Genomic DNA, 12,381 nt, shown 5'->3' on the forward strand with positions numbered 1-12,381 from the left:
GCCTGGGGAGCTGCTTCAACTTTTTTGGTGACAAATAGTTGCTATTTGTAAAGAAAAGATGAGAGCTGAGTATGTCAGATAGATTTTCAATGCAGCACTTGTGGCTATTGTTGTTGCCATGTACTACATGTAAGCAGATAAAGAGGCAAGGTCTCTTATTGTACTGATATGGCATGTGCTATCCATTACTATTGACTGTATAAGTGGCCCCCACTGAATACAACGCTCTGAGCAATCCAATTGTGCCTCTTCTTTCTCCTTACAGTGTCCAATCTGTGTTTCTTTGTTTCCTATCGGTTTTTCCTCTCCTCTCCGTCTCTCTGTCCCCTTTTTTTGCTCAAAGACAGAGTCTGGTCTTATGTTCTGAATGCAAAACTGCAGATGTCTGCAAAGAGTAGGCAGCCAGGTCTAAAGAAAAGCCATTTCAAAACTCTGTCATGATCATGAAATGTGGTTAAAAGATCAGGAAAAGGTGTGAACTTTATACCGCCAATGTAAAGGGCAGTTTTCTGAACTTATGAGAAGCTTTTTGGAGATGTATGCTTTTCACAGTAGTTTCTGTTTGGTTAATGTGTGGTTCTAAACTGACCTCAGGTGTGAATATGAGTGTGAATTTTTCGATCAGCCTGGCGACCAGTTTAGGGTTGTTCAGTGCTTCTCCAGCAAACCTGAATTGTGTTGTGTCCTGAATTAAGGAAATGGAGGCACTGATGGTTATTTTTCATAGGACAACAGTGATATAAAGCTTCAGTATGGTTCTCTTCAGTACTGTCCAAATAGAGAAAACAATACAAGGCAGCATGACTAATGTTTGAAAAAATACTTTATGTAAAAAAAATCACATTGACAGAGATGATTTACGCTGATGATGTCTACACAGCATACAGTGTACACAGAAACAGTTAGATGTGTCAAATGCATTTACAGTATTGTTCCATTTAAGAGCTCCTGCTAGTCGTGACCACTTAACAGCGAGTCGGTATGCACAATACCAGGAACCACAGACCAAAGCAGTTCAATGGTCCCGAAATGCTGCGTTTTTGCTCCTGTCTTAAATCTGATCTGTGCTATTGCACAATGACTCAATAAGTAAGTCACTAGTGTCAGTTTGCCGATTTCTGGGTTTCATAAGAGACAGATGTGCCGCCTGCCACCAGACGAGGCAGACGGACAAACTTTAAGCTACAGCAGCAGCAGCAATGTGTGTTTGAGGTAACAGTAGAAGATATATGATCTCTCTAAAGGGGCCCTACTTCACCCAGCACACTTACCTTGCAAGCACGTGATTCTCTTTGCACCCAATTCAAATGACAGCTAATCCTTGGACCCGGAGAACATAATAACAGCATTTGTACAAGTCGCAGTCTGCAACCAGCACTTTAAGATCTCAACATGTTTATATTTTATAATTTTTCTTGTTAATGTCAAAATATTTATTGATAATGTAATTGTGAAGGGTTGCTGTAAGAGTTGGGAAAGGGAGGACCCCAACAGACTTTAGAATCACCACAGGCGATGGTGACTAATCTTTTTTTTTTAATGTAAGATTTATATATTTAAGTTTTTACAGTTTTCTTTGCATATAAAATAGAAGATAAACATTCTGAGTAAGTGCTCTTCTTGCTTAACGTGAGTCACAAAAAGACGTTTCTACAGTTTAACATTTCTAGAGTTTGTGCAAGTATTGTTTTTGTAAGGGTAACTTGATTTGATCAAATGCAAATGCTACATTTGCAAAAATACATTTTATTAGCTTTAAAAAACATGAAAAAAATCTATTCTGTAGTACGAGGTGCAACTTTTTAAATGTTTGATTGGATCCTAAAGCATTCACATAAGATTTCTTTCATTGCTAATAACAACTAAAAAAAAACCAAATCATCTAATTGTAATTCAGTAACTGATTACACTTAAGAGTAATCTGACCAAACCCTGATGATTAGTAAAGTCAGATGGAAGCACGAGGAGGAAACACACGGGTCGCTCTGCATATTCATTTGTCCTTATGTTCCCTCTGTTCACCAGTTCACTCGCTGCAGTTCTTCTTTTTCTCCCTCTCCTCCCTTTTTTGTGTGCCAGCAGTCATCCTTTCCCCCAACACCTCCACAATTTATCCTCTCCCTTTCTGTCCCCTACTGTACTCTTTCCCTCCCCGCTCCTCCTGCTCATCTCAGATGGATTGAGTGAACTCTCTGTAGTAAAATTAACTTTGAGATGAACGAGGCTATAGCTGTTTGTGCATGCAGTTTGATACTCTGCCAAAAAATGGAGTGAAGGTTATGTCTTGATCTATTTACTGCCAAGGCACTCCACTTTTTGGAGCTCCCACGGTTGATGCTGTGGTATCTCGAAACAAGCGATTCTCCTCAGTGCCAAAAAGATATTTCTCTTTAAATACAGCTGAAGTTGAGAGAGCAGGGTGGTGACTAAAGTGGCTGTCCCGTGACGATCTTTGGATGTCGTTAAAGTGTCCTTTTGGAGGACACAAATCCCATACCGGATCAGTCTTGTGGTTCTGATGCAGGAAGTCTACCCAGACAGGACGGCCCAGTACACCGAATATTACGATTTTGTTAAACTGTATATTGTTTAGTCTTTCTTTAATCATCAGTACAGAAGAGCTAAAATGCTGACTAAGTGCATATCTGCATCTAAGTAGATCCACGTTTGTAGATAAAACACAAGCTGTACAAACAAAATTGCTGTTTTCTTCCTTTCTTTTTGCCAGTTTTACACTAATTTCTTGCTGTGTCATTGCCATTTGCAGTGTTCACAGCATTCTGTATTAAACACCAAATGTTTTTTCCAGTTTGTGTCTGTGTATGCAATCTCTGCCTGTCAGAGTGTGTTTTTTTGTGGGCAGGGATCTGATGGGGATTTGGCAGACATGCTCATGTGGTATAGGAACTAAAAGCAAGTTAATTGTTCCCTTAGGAAGCATTTCAAACAGGCCGGACCACTTAGAATTAGGGGCTGAAGATAAAAATGCAGATTTCTTTCTTTTCTCCCCCTGTCAATGGCTCCCCCCCCCCCCCCCCCCCCATCAATGATTTTTTTTTCCCCCCTGTGAGTTATTACTGCAGAATCAGACCCCAGCATTGTGTGTGTGAAGGACTGAGAGAGAGGGCGAGGGAGACTTTTGCATGTGCCAATATAATGTCTGCTTTCTGCTGGTCTTACATCACGACATAATGTCTGGCAGGTTTACAATGAACATCTGCAAACATTTAATCAAATGGGTGCATGTTTTGCAATTAACTTTACTATAGAGTGCACAGCCTGAAGCTAAGACTACCATGTGAGGCTGATCAGGTAGACGCGAACACCGGAAACAAAATGAAAAAGACTATTAACGCTCTGCTAACAGGTTTTTGTAACTCCCAGTACATTGGCTAATAGCTTATGATTTGAATTATTAATTGCTAGTTATTGTCTTATTACTCAAGGATGCAGATTCTCAGACTGCTCTTCCCCTCATCAGAAGACGGGTGAAAGTGATATCTTCTAATGATTGCCCTCTCGTTCTCATCGCACCCCCCCTCTCCCCTTGCTGCCTTTCAGTAAATGAGGGGAAAGTGATATGGTTCTCTAATGACCAGTGTGAATAATCACCATCTAAATAAAGTCTCTGTTTGGCACTAGAAATCTCCCACTTGGTCTCTGACTGGCTGTTTTCGGACACTCTTCAGCTCTCCATCGGGCCTTTCCATCCGTGTCTTTATGTGTTTCACACCTTTAACTCAGTTTTTTCCTGTTTTCACGCAGCGTGTCATGGTCAGAATTTTGTCCCGTCGTCATAAAAATATTCTTGTTAAAGTCTTTTTTTCTTTTTTTCTTTTTTTTTTTTGGGGGGGGGGGGGGGGGGGGGAGAGGGTGTCACATGCTTCCCCCTGCCTCCAACCAGATGGTTCATTTTCTATGTGGTTGTCAGTTTTCACATCCTCAGTCCATTACAGCTGTTGGGTGTGTGTGCATATGTGTATTTTCCTCTGCACAGATCAGAGAGGAGCTCAAATTGACATCCATTTCAGCTGCACGTTTAGCTTTTATATCCTCAGCCGGCATGAACAGTGAGAGGAACCGGAAGACATGAAAGAGCAGGAGAGCGCTGGGGAGATAAAAGGAAAGCACTAGAAAAACCTTGCTGTCTGTCCGCACATTTATTTTGTGCTTACTAAAGTTCTTCTTCGCGCACATTCTCCCTCTCTTCGTTGGGGTGAGGAGGAGCTGAGTTATTAAAACGCCAACCTTTCCAACAAGAGGCAATAAATCAAACTAAATATCCAGGGGAGAGAGGGAGAGGGGAGAGAGAGAGAGACAGAAAAGCAGAGAGAAAACATGGAAATGAAAAATAGGGAATGTAAAAAGTCTAGGAGGGGGATTTGATGAGCAGAAGGCTTGGGAAAGTGGGAGAAGAGACGCAATGAGAGAGGGGTATTATAAATTGATGTAAGGGATGAGAGAAGAATAACGTAGCGGGGAAAATAATGAGAGTCTCATCCTGCTGGTCTGAAGCTCGCCTCTGCCTCATCCACTTTGATTACAGTCAGACAAGCCAGCCAATCAGGGTTAATTTCCCATCACTGCAAATCAGTCGGTCAGTGACTGGTTTTCAAGGCAACCATAAATATTTCCCCTGGTTAGCGACAAATGTGCTGATAAGCTGATGAATGAAGAGGTGGATGCTTAAAAGTGAGTTGGAGGTTGTCGGGCCTTGCTGCATGATGATGATTGTGAACTGATGCTCATTCAGGAGTTGGAGAAACCAGGAACATGAAAGCCAAAAGGCAATGAAAGTACACAGCCACAATCTGGCTGTTCTGACGGACCACAGCTCAGAGATTGCAATTAATGTTTGTCTTTTGAATAAACTTTTTTTGTTCTTAAAAACACAGATTGCCTCAATGCAACCTGCAGTTTCACTTAGAGTTTCCTTTTGTTTAGGACTGTAGGATAAGAATGTCCATAAACAATTTCAATTTACTGGATGATCACATGAATTACCTTACGATATAATATGTATAAACTTGAGAATGAGAGTTAGACAGAATGACAAAGAGAAAAAGGTTTTAAAGTGTTTGATAGTGTTTTAAGAGCAAAAATTAAGTTCTCGCCAAAGGGAAAAAAGAGACGTTGCCACAGAACCAGTAAATCATGTCAGAGCATCTTACAAGCCTGGAGGAGAATTCAGTGGTTTCCCATCAACTTTCTGACTCCTGAGTTGTTGTTTTCTCTTGTATTGTTTTATATTCAAATGTTAAAATACAAATGCAGAGAGGTCTCGAAACAACGATTTGGATTTAGTAACTGACTGAACCTCTTTTGGATCAGATTCTGGCCACTCCAAACAACTTTCAATCTGCAGTTTTCAACTTACTTAATATTTAGGGTTGTTGACATGCTCCATCACCCAGCTTTTACTAAGCTTCATTTGGTAAACAGCTGTTATGTGGCGATATTTTCCCCTTGCTGATGGACAGCTGTTCAGGTCCAGAGACAGATGTACTTAAACATGTTGGTTTAGTATTTCTTTTACTGCACATAGTTGGGGTTTTTTTGGGGTTTTTTTATTGAAAAGCAGTATCTCCCTTTGTGATGTCCTACCACGAACCTATGCAAGTAAATGGGTGGGTGGATGTTGTCTATCTCCACTGAATGCTTTAAGCATTTAGCTGTTACTTTGGGGGATTTTTTCACTTCAGTGAGCAGTTCAAGTTTTGCAGTATATGGGGATCTTTGTTCAAAGGCAGACAGCAGCAGCAACACTGGGCCACTTAGCGTTTATCACTGATATAAAGTCTGTTTAAGTGGGGATGGATCCTTGTCAAATCTCTTTACCTTATTACTTTGTAACACCTTCCAGTAAATGTGTCAAAGACTCCAGGTTTGCCAACTCCTGACACAATTATCGTTTTTCCCATGTTTGAACAGCATCACCTATTAACACCAACAACAAAAAAATCTATAATTGGCATGATAATAATCAAATCTATTTTCTTTTCTTGGATCCTTTCATTCTCATTTTCCTTTTTTACATTTTCCTCATCTAATATACTAAATAAGGCACATGGTGCAGTATGGATCAAAAACAAGTCACTCAATAGAGTATTAAATAATTTAACCTACTATGTACCCATTATCCCGTCTCTCCATCTCCAGCTTGGCTTCTTGTCTTTTTTTTCCCTGGGCCACTGCCATCTTGTATACTTCCTCTTTCACTCTTTCTGCTATACTTGTGTCACAAATCACCACTGACACTCATCTCCACCCACTCCAGCCTGCCTACACTCCTGTCTTCACCCCTCTTGTGCACTGTCTGCTGCTTTGGATGGTTGACTCCAGGTATTTAAACTCATCCTCCTTCACTACCTCTACTCCTCACAGCGTCGCTGTTAAACTCATCAATATAAATGGAAAAACGGAGGGGAATACTATGAAGCAAGTGCTACACAATTCAATTCAGTTCAGTTAAATTCAACTTTATTTATATACCACCAAATCACAACAATTGCTGAAAGCCAGGTTTTCATTGCGTAACTGTCTTGACAAAATGTAAAGCCCAGGTAAGAGATTCCCATTATCACGACACTGATTAGCAACTCTTAACCCCGGTTGTCAGCTTCAGGGTCTGAGCATGCTCACATGAAATGGGGTGTTTGACTTGTCATCTGACTCTCCTTCTGCAGAAAAATGGTTCAACTGAACAACACCCACTCCAATCCAAGCCTTTATCAGAGGAAAGGTGACACAGATCTATAAAATACAACACTTATGCTGTAAATAAAACTAATAATTAATTTTGTGATTTAAACACAGCACACAGAACGGTAAACTCAATATTTTAACTGAGATATATGTTTATTATGTATTCATTTTACAACTTGGAGCACTCTTGATGTTGTTGATTTCTAATGTGACAGCCTGACATGGTCCCATAGCCTAATAGAGAAGATCAGATAAAATCACAGCCTATGAATGCAGCTGTGTAAAATAGACACAGCAGTGGATTAGGAGGACAAGAACGTACACATTTTCTGCATTTTGAAAAGAATGCATGAAAATTCCAGTGAGAATGCTTTACTTTAAACTGTGAAGGTTCTCAGTCATCCAGGTCATCGTAGTCAAAGGAGCTTGCAAAGAAAAGCGTCTGGACTTCTTTAAGTTACTCGAAGACATTTCACCTCACATCCGAGAAGCTTCTTCAGTACAGAACTGAAGAAGCTTCTCGGATGAGAGGTGAAACGTCTTCAAGTAACTTAAAGAAGTCCAGACGCTTTTCTTTGCAAGCTCCTTTGTTTACTTTAAACTTTACAGCAGCTTCGTTCAGTGAGTATAAGCTCTACAGGTTGCGTACATACTCCCCCAGAAGAGACTCTATATCCCACTTAAAGGCACGCTTTAAATAAAAGAATCAGCGAAAAATGAGGCGCTTCCAGCAGATGTTAAGCAGACACTCTAAACGTAATCTGCTTTGGACCATTTGTTCAGCATAAGTTACCATAGTGCTCCAGCCAGTGACACTGAAATCTCTGATTTAAGGCTCAACATACCTGGCTAACTCATTAATCTCATCTCACAGTGCACCCTTTTTGCACAATATGGCAAGAGAGAACCGAGAAGACTAATGACTAACAGGAAATGTGGCAGACTAAACACAGGTGAGACTAATGAGGGCGAAGCGTACAATCACAAAGGAGAGAAAAAGAAACAGACAAGACTCAAAAACTGACACTATAAACAGAATATGAATGACAAAATAAAAGCTAAAGCTAAACAGAAACCCAACATCATGCCAAATGTCAGAATGTGCTGCTTTTATGTTTAACAGTGCAGTAAAAATTGAATTGATCTGATTTTTTTAAATACTGGTCAGATTTAAAACCCAAAATCTCGATTGCATTTTATTCCCTTTTTGAAAACTATTTTTTATATGAACACTGGAAAAAAAACAAACAAGAATCCGCAGATGAATCCATAACTCAGATAATTGCCAGCTGCAGCAAAGCTATGTTTAAAAAAACCCAAAACAGACTGTTCTTTTCATTACTATTATTACATTCTGAATCATTATTCTTGCTTTGAAAACATGCTTTGGCAATATCGCGCTTAATTGAAATGAAATTTACGAGCTGCAGTACAGAGAAGACAGAGGACAGAGGAGACAGTGTTAGCCTGACATTGAGAGAGCTTTGAGGTTAAATGGTTAAATGGTCCCAGCCCTTAAGTGCCCCCACCGCACCTCCTTCATCTCATCCTCCCTTCGTCTTCCCCATTCCTCTTTAGATGCCTAATATAAGGAGAAAGACATCAATCATAACTCAGCCACAAACACACACTGAGAAGCACACACACGCACACACACGCACACGCTTATCCCAATCTACATGTATATTATGTAGTATTCACAGATGGACACTGCACTGTGCTTGTGTGTGCATTTTAGAGATTCCAGAGACTTCCAGGGTAATAGAGAAATTCAGAAAGCGTGAAAGAGAAATGGAGCAATAAAGAGTAACTCTCTTGCTCCCACTCCTACATCTTTACCCCCAGCGGACCTCAAAATATTGGCTGTATTCCACTGCAGGTTTTTTTTTTAAAAGAAAGCAATTATTATCTGCCAAGTTTGAGGATAATTATGTAAGTTTTAAGGGCATTATTTAGTTGTGTTAGTCTAGCTATAATGTACGAAAATAGATTTTAGGAATCACCCTGCTGAGATCAAAGTTAAAGTATTGTGATAAAAACGAGAGCAGTTGATCATAATAGTGCATTACAAATGGAACAAGACTGTTTTTCTGCCTACAGTTCATTGATATGTGATTTACCTCATCATCCGCCTAAGAGAAAACAGTTCAATATGAACAGGATCTACTTAGTTTAATAGTAATCCAGCGTGCCTGTTTTAAAAATATCCACTTTGAGAAATTGATTTCAGTCCTTATTAAATGTTAATGCTTATTTTTTTTTACTTAATGTCTGCTGTCAACAGTCAGAGCAATTAAAATCAGGAAAAACTGCAGGTTCTCGGGCTGGAGTTGACCCTTGGAAACAGGCGGTGACGTCATGTAACTGCTGCGAGCGTGGAAAACAACAGTTAGTGCACGAAATCAAGATAATGAGTAATAGAAAAGCATAGAGAGATCATTTGGAGAGAATATTAGCCTCAAACCGCGGATCGACTATTGTTTGCCGTTTTGTGCTTTTAAAGGTTTTTATTTTCATTATTTAAAAATATTAAATCGCACATTTTGATGTAGTATTCATGCCAGCGGAATTTAAATGTACTAGATGGCCTTTTCCTGTGAATATGTGCGTGGTTCCTTTCTCTTCAGGATATAAATTGTTCTTCGTGCTGAAGGATGTGGAAAAGATGTGGGAAATCACCTTATATTAATAAATGGCTTTTCATTAATGAATGGACTTAGTTCAGCTCTGCGCTTGGAGTGCTTACACCCACGCACAAACACACACTTCTACACGCACACAACCAAAAGTCATACGCAGAAGGTAGCTTGCACTATGTGCTGCTACTAATTGAATCACGTATTACATTTCCTGGAGGATTAGCTTAGTCTGAGAAACTGGTGACTGCATGGGCTGCGGGACACTTGGTGTTTATGCATCTGTTTGTATTCTGTATATTCACTGGGACGGAGAACCTTTATATCAATTATTCATCTTGTCTGCTGCTCAATCAGGTACTCAAGAACCCATCTCTCCCTCTTTCTCACCTGCAGGGATTACAGGAGGTGCAGTGATGGGACACACTAAGCTGGTTTCACAGTAAATTAGCATGCTGCTGTTGTGCTGGCCAGGAGGAATTATGAATGTGCCGCAATGGTTCCTGATGGAAGAAAGAGGCCGGGTGACGCACAAAGTGCTGGTTTTACTGTGCTGTTGCAAAAGCTGACTGTTAAGGGATTCCAACCTTCCAGACCTATAGGGGTCACATAAATTATCTATCTATCTATCTATCTATCTATCTATCTATCTATCTATCTATCTATCTATCTATCTATCTATCTATCTATCTATCTATCTATCTATCTATCTATCTATCTATCTATCTATCTATCTATCTATCTATCTATCTATCTTTCTTTCTATCTACATACTACTTTGCCAGGAAGTATGAAACAATTATAGAATAATATGAACTTTGTTAGGGGATAGAACATAAGGAGTTGGGAACAGCTTTTGACAGATTGGTTTTAGGTTTAAATCCGGATGTTAAGAGAAGCCAGTAGATGGAAATCTCTCACTCAAGCTGATCTACTCTACGATGATCTATATATATATACAGTTCCTACTTTGAATCTACTGTTTGGCTGGCACATTTCTGTGTGGGTATTATTTATGTTTCTTCTGCGACTGCGTGGGTTTCCTCCCGCGGTTAGGTCAATTGGTGTTTCTGAGGGATGTGCGAGAGTGTCTGTCTCTCTGTGGTAACCCTGTGGTGGACTGGCGCTCACACTGTCCAGGAGGTGCTCCTGGTGTGACAGCTGTGATAGACTCCAGCTGTCCAACTACCTGTCACTAAGTCAGGAAAGTGGTGATGGATGGATGCAGAGAGTTAGATGAAAAACTGATACCACTTCTGCTCGGTGAAAGTACAGGTATGCCAAATTCCACTTACCAGAGGAAATGGGGTCGGCATTACAGTAGCCCTGTTTTTACCCTGTGATAGTTCAAGCTAGCAGCTGTTGTCTCCAGCTTAATGCTAACTGTACAGATGTGATTCACACATCTTACTTCCAGAAAGCAAAGTGGGACTGTTTCCCCAAATGATAGGCTATTTATTTGAGATGCAGAACATCATTTCCTCCCCTCTAGGTCTCTGTAACAAGACCTGAAACTGCCTCACGTCACCAAATGTTTGTCTACCTTTTGTTTTGTTCATATTATACATTACATTTTGCTGCACCGAGCCTATACTAATAGATGAATTTAAACACTTAAAAAAAAAATAAAGGTGTAGCTGGTACATTGCCATGCTAGTATTCTGGGGTCACCTAGACTTGATGGGCAGGTGGTCAGTAGCTTGTTAGCAGGCTCCAGCTGTGAGCACACTGTGACCTTTGACCTGAGTTTGGAGCTTCAAACAGTTGGGAGCTCTCTGTTCTGTTTTCTCTCTCTGTCTCTGAACCTGCTCGTGTAAAGTTTGGGTTTGGGTCAGAGGTCAGGGAGTGAAAAGTAAATAAGAATATGGTAAATATTCACACAGGGAGCAATATTACAATATTTATGTTTGATGGTGCTATCCTGGCTGGTGTGTGCTCACCACTGCTTTAGTTAAAGAGATTATGGAAACTGCTGCCTCACTTCAACAAAATACTGCTGTATCATCCACTGTAATGTTACCTCTTTCATGTATAAGCTACAGATCTCTTGTTGAGTCACTGATGTGTGTGTGTGTGTGTGTGTGTGTGTGTGTGTGTGTGTGTGTGTGTGTGTGTGTGTGTGTGTGTGTCTGTGTGTGTGTGTGTAAATGCTGCTGTGTCTATCTGTTACTACAATTAGCTGCAATGGGATGATCTCTAATAATCTTTTTTCTGTTCTCACCAGGATAAAACAAGGCGATGTATATTTTTAAGCACTATAATGTCCTTTATATTGATTAAAACATTGCAAATTGTTAAATGCAGACAAACTATGAGGTGGTAGGAGCTACATAAAGAAAATCTACACTTATTGGCCAATTTAATAGGTAGTGATCAACTACTTATTAATGCAAATATTTAATCAGCCACTTAAAAGGCAGCAATTGAATGGATTTGAGCGCATAGACATGTTAAAAACTACCCGCTGGAGTTCAAACTGAGCATGAGAATGAGAAAGGTGATTTAAGGGAATTTGAATGTGGCATCAGACAGACTGGCCTCAGTATTTCATGAGCTGCTGATGTACTGGGATTTTCTTGCAAACCATCACTGAGGTTTAAAGAGAATGGCCCAAAGAAGTGAAAACTCCTTGCTGATGCAAGAGGTCAGATGAGAATGGTCACAGGAATGCAATAACCACTTGTTACAACCAAGATATGCAGAAGAGCATCTCTGAACCCACATCTTGTCAAAACTTGAAGCACGTGGGTCACAGCAGTGCCCCTCCTGTCACCTAAGAACAGGAACATTTTGAAAACCAAAATTGTACAACAGAAGATTGGGGAAACTGTTGCCTGGTCTGATGAGTCTTTCTGCTATGACATTTGTTGTTACCGTCAGAATTTGGCGTAAACAACATGGAACCAACATTCTTCCTTGTATCAGTGGTTCATGCTGCTGTGCTGATGTAATAATGTGGGAGATTTTGTTGCCATACTTGGGGGCCTTTAATACAAAGTGAGCATTGTTCAAATGTCATAATCTCCCTGAATATTGTTGC

Source organism: Neolamprologus multifasciatus, chromosome 11 (assembly GCF_963576455.1).
Source record: "Neolamprologus multifasciatus chromosome 11, fNeoMul1.2, whole genome shotgun sequence".
Taxonomy (NCBI): Eukaryota; Metazoa; Chordata; class Actinopteri; order Cichliformes; family Cichlidae; genus Neolamprologus; species Neolamprologus multifasciatus.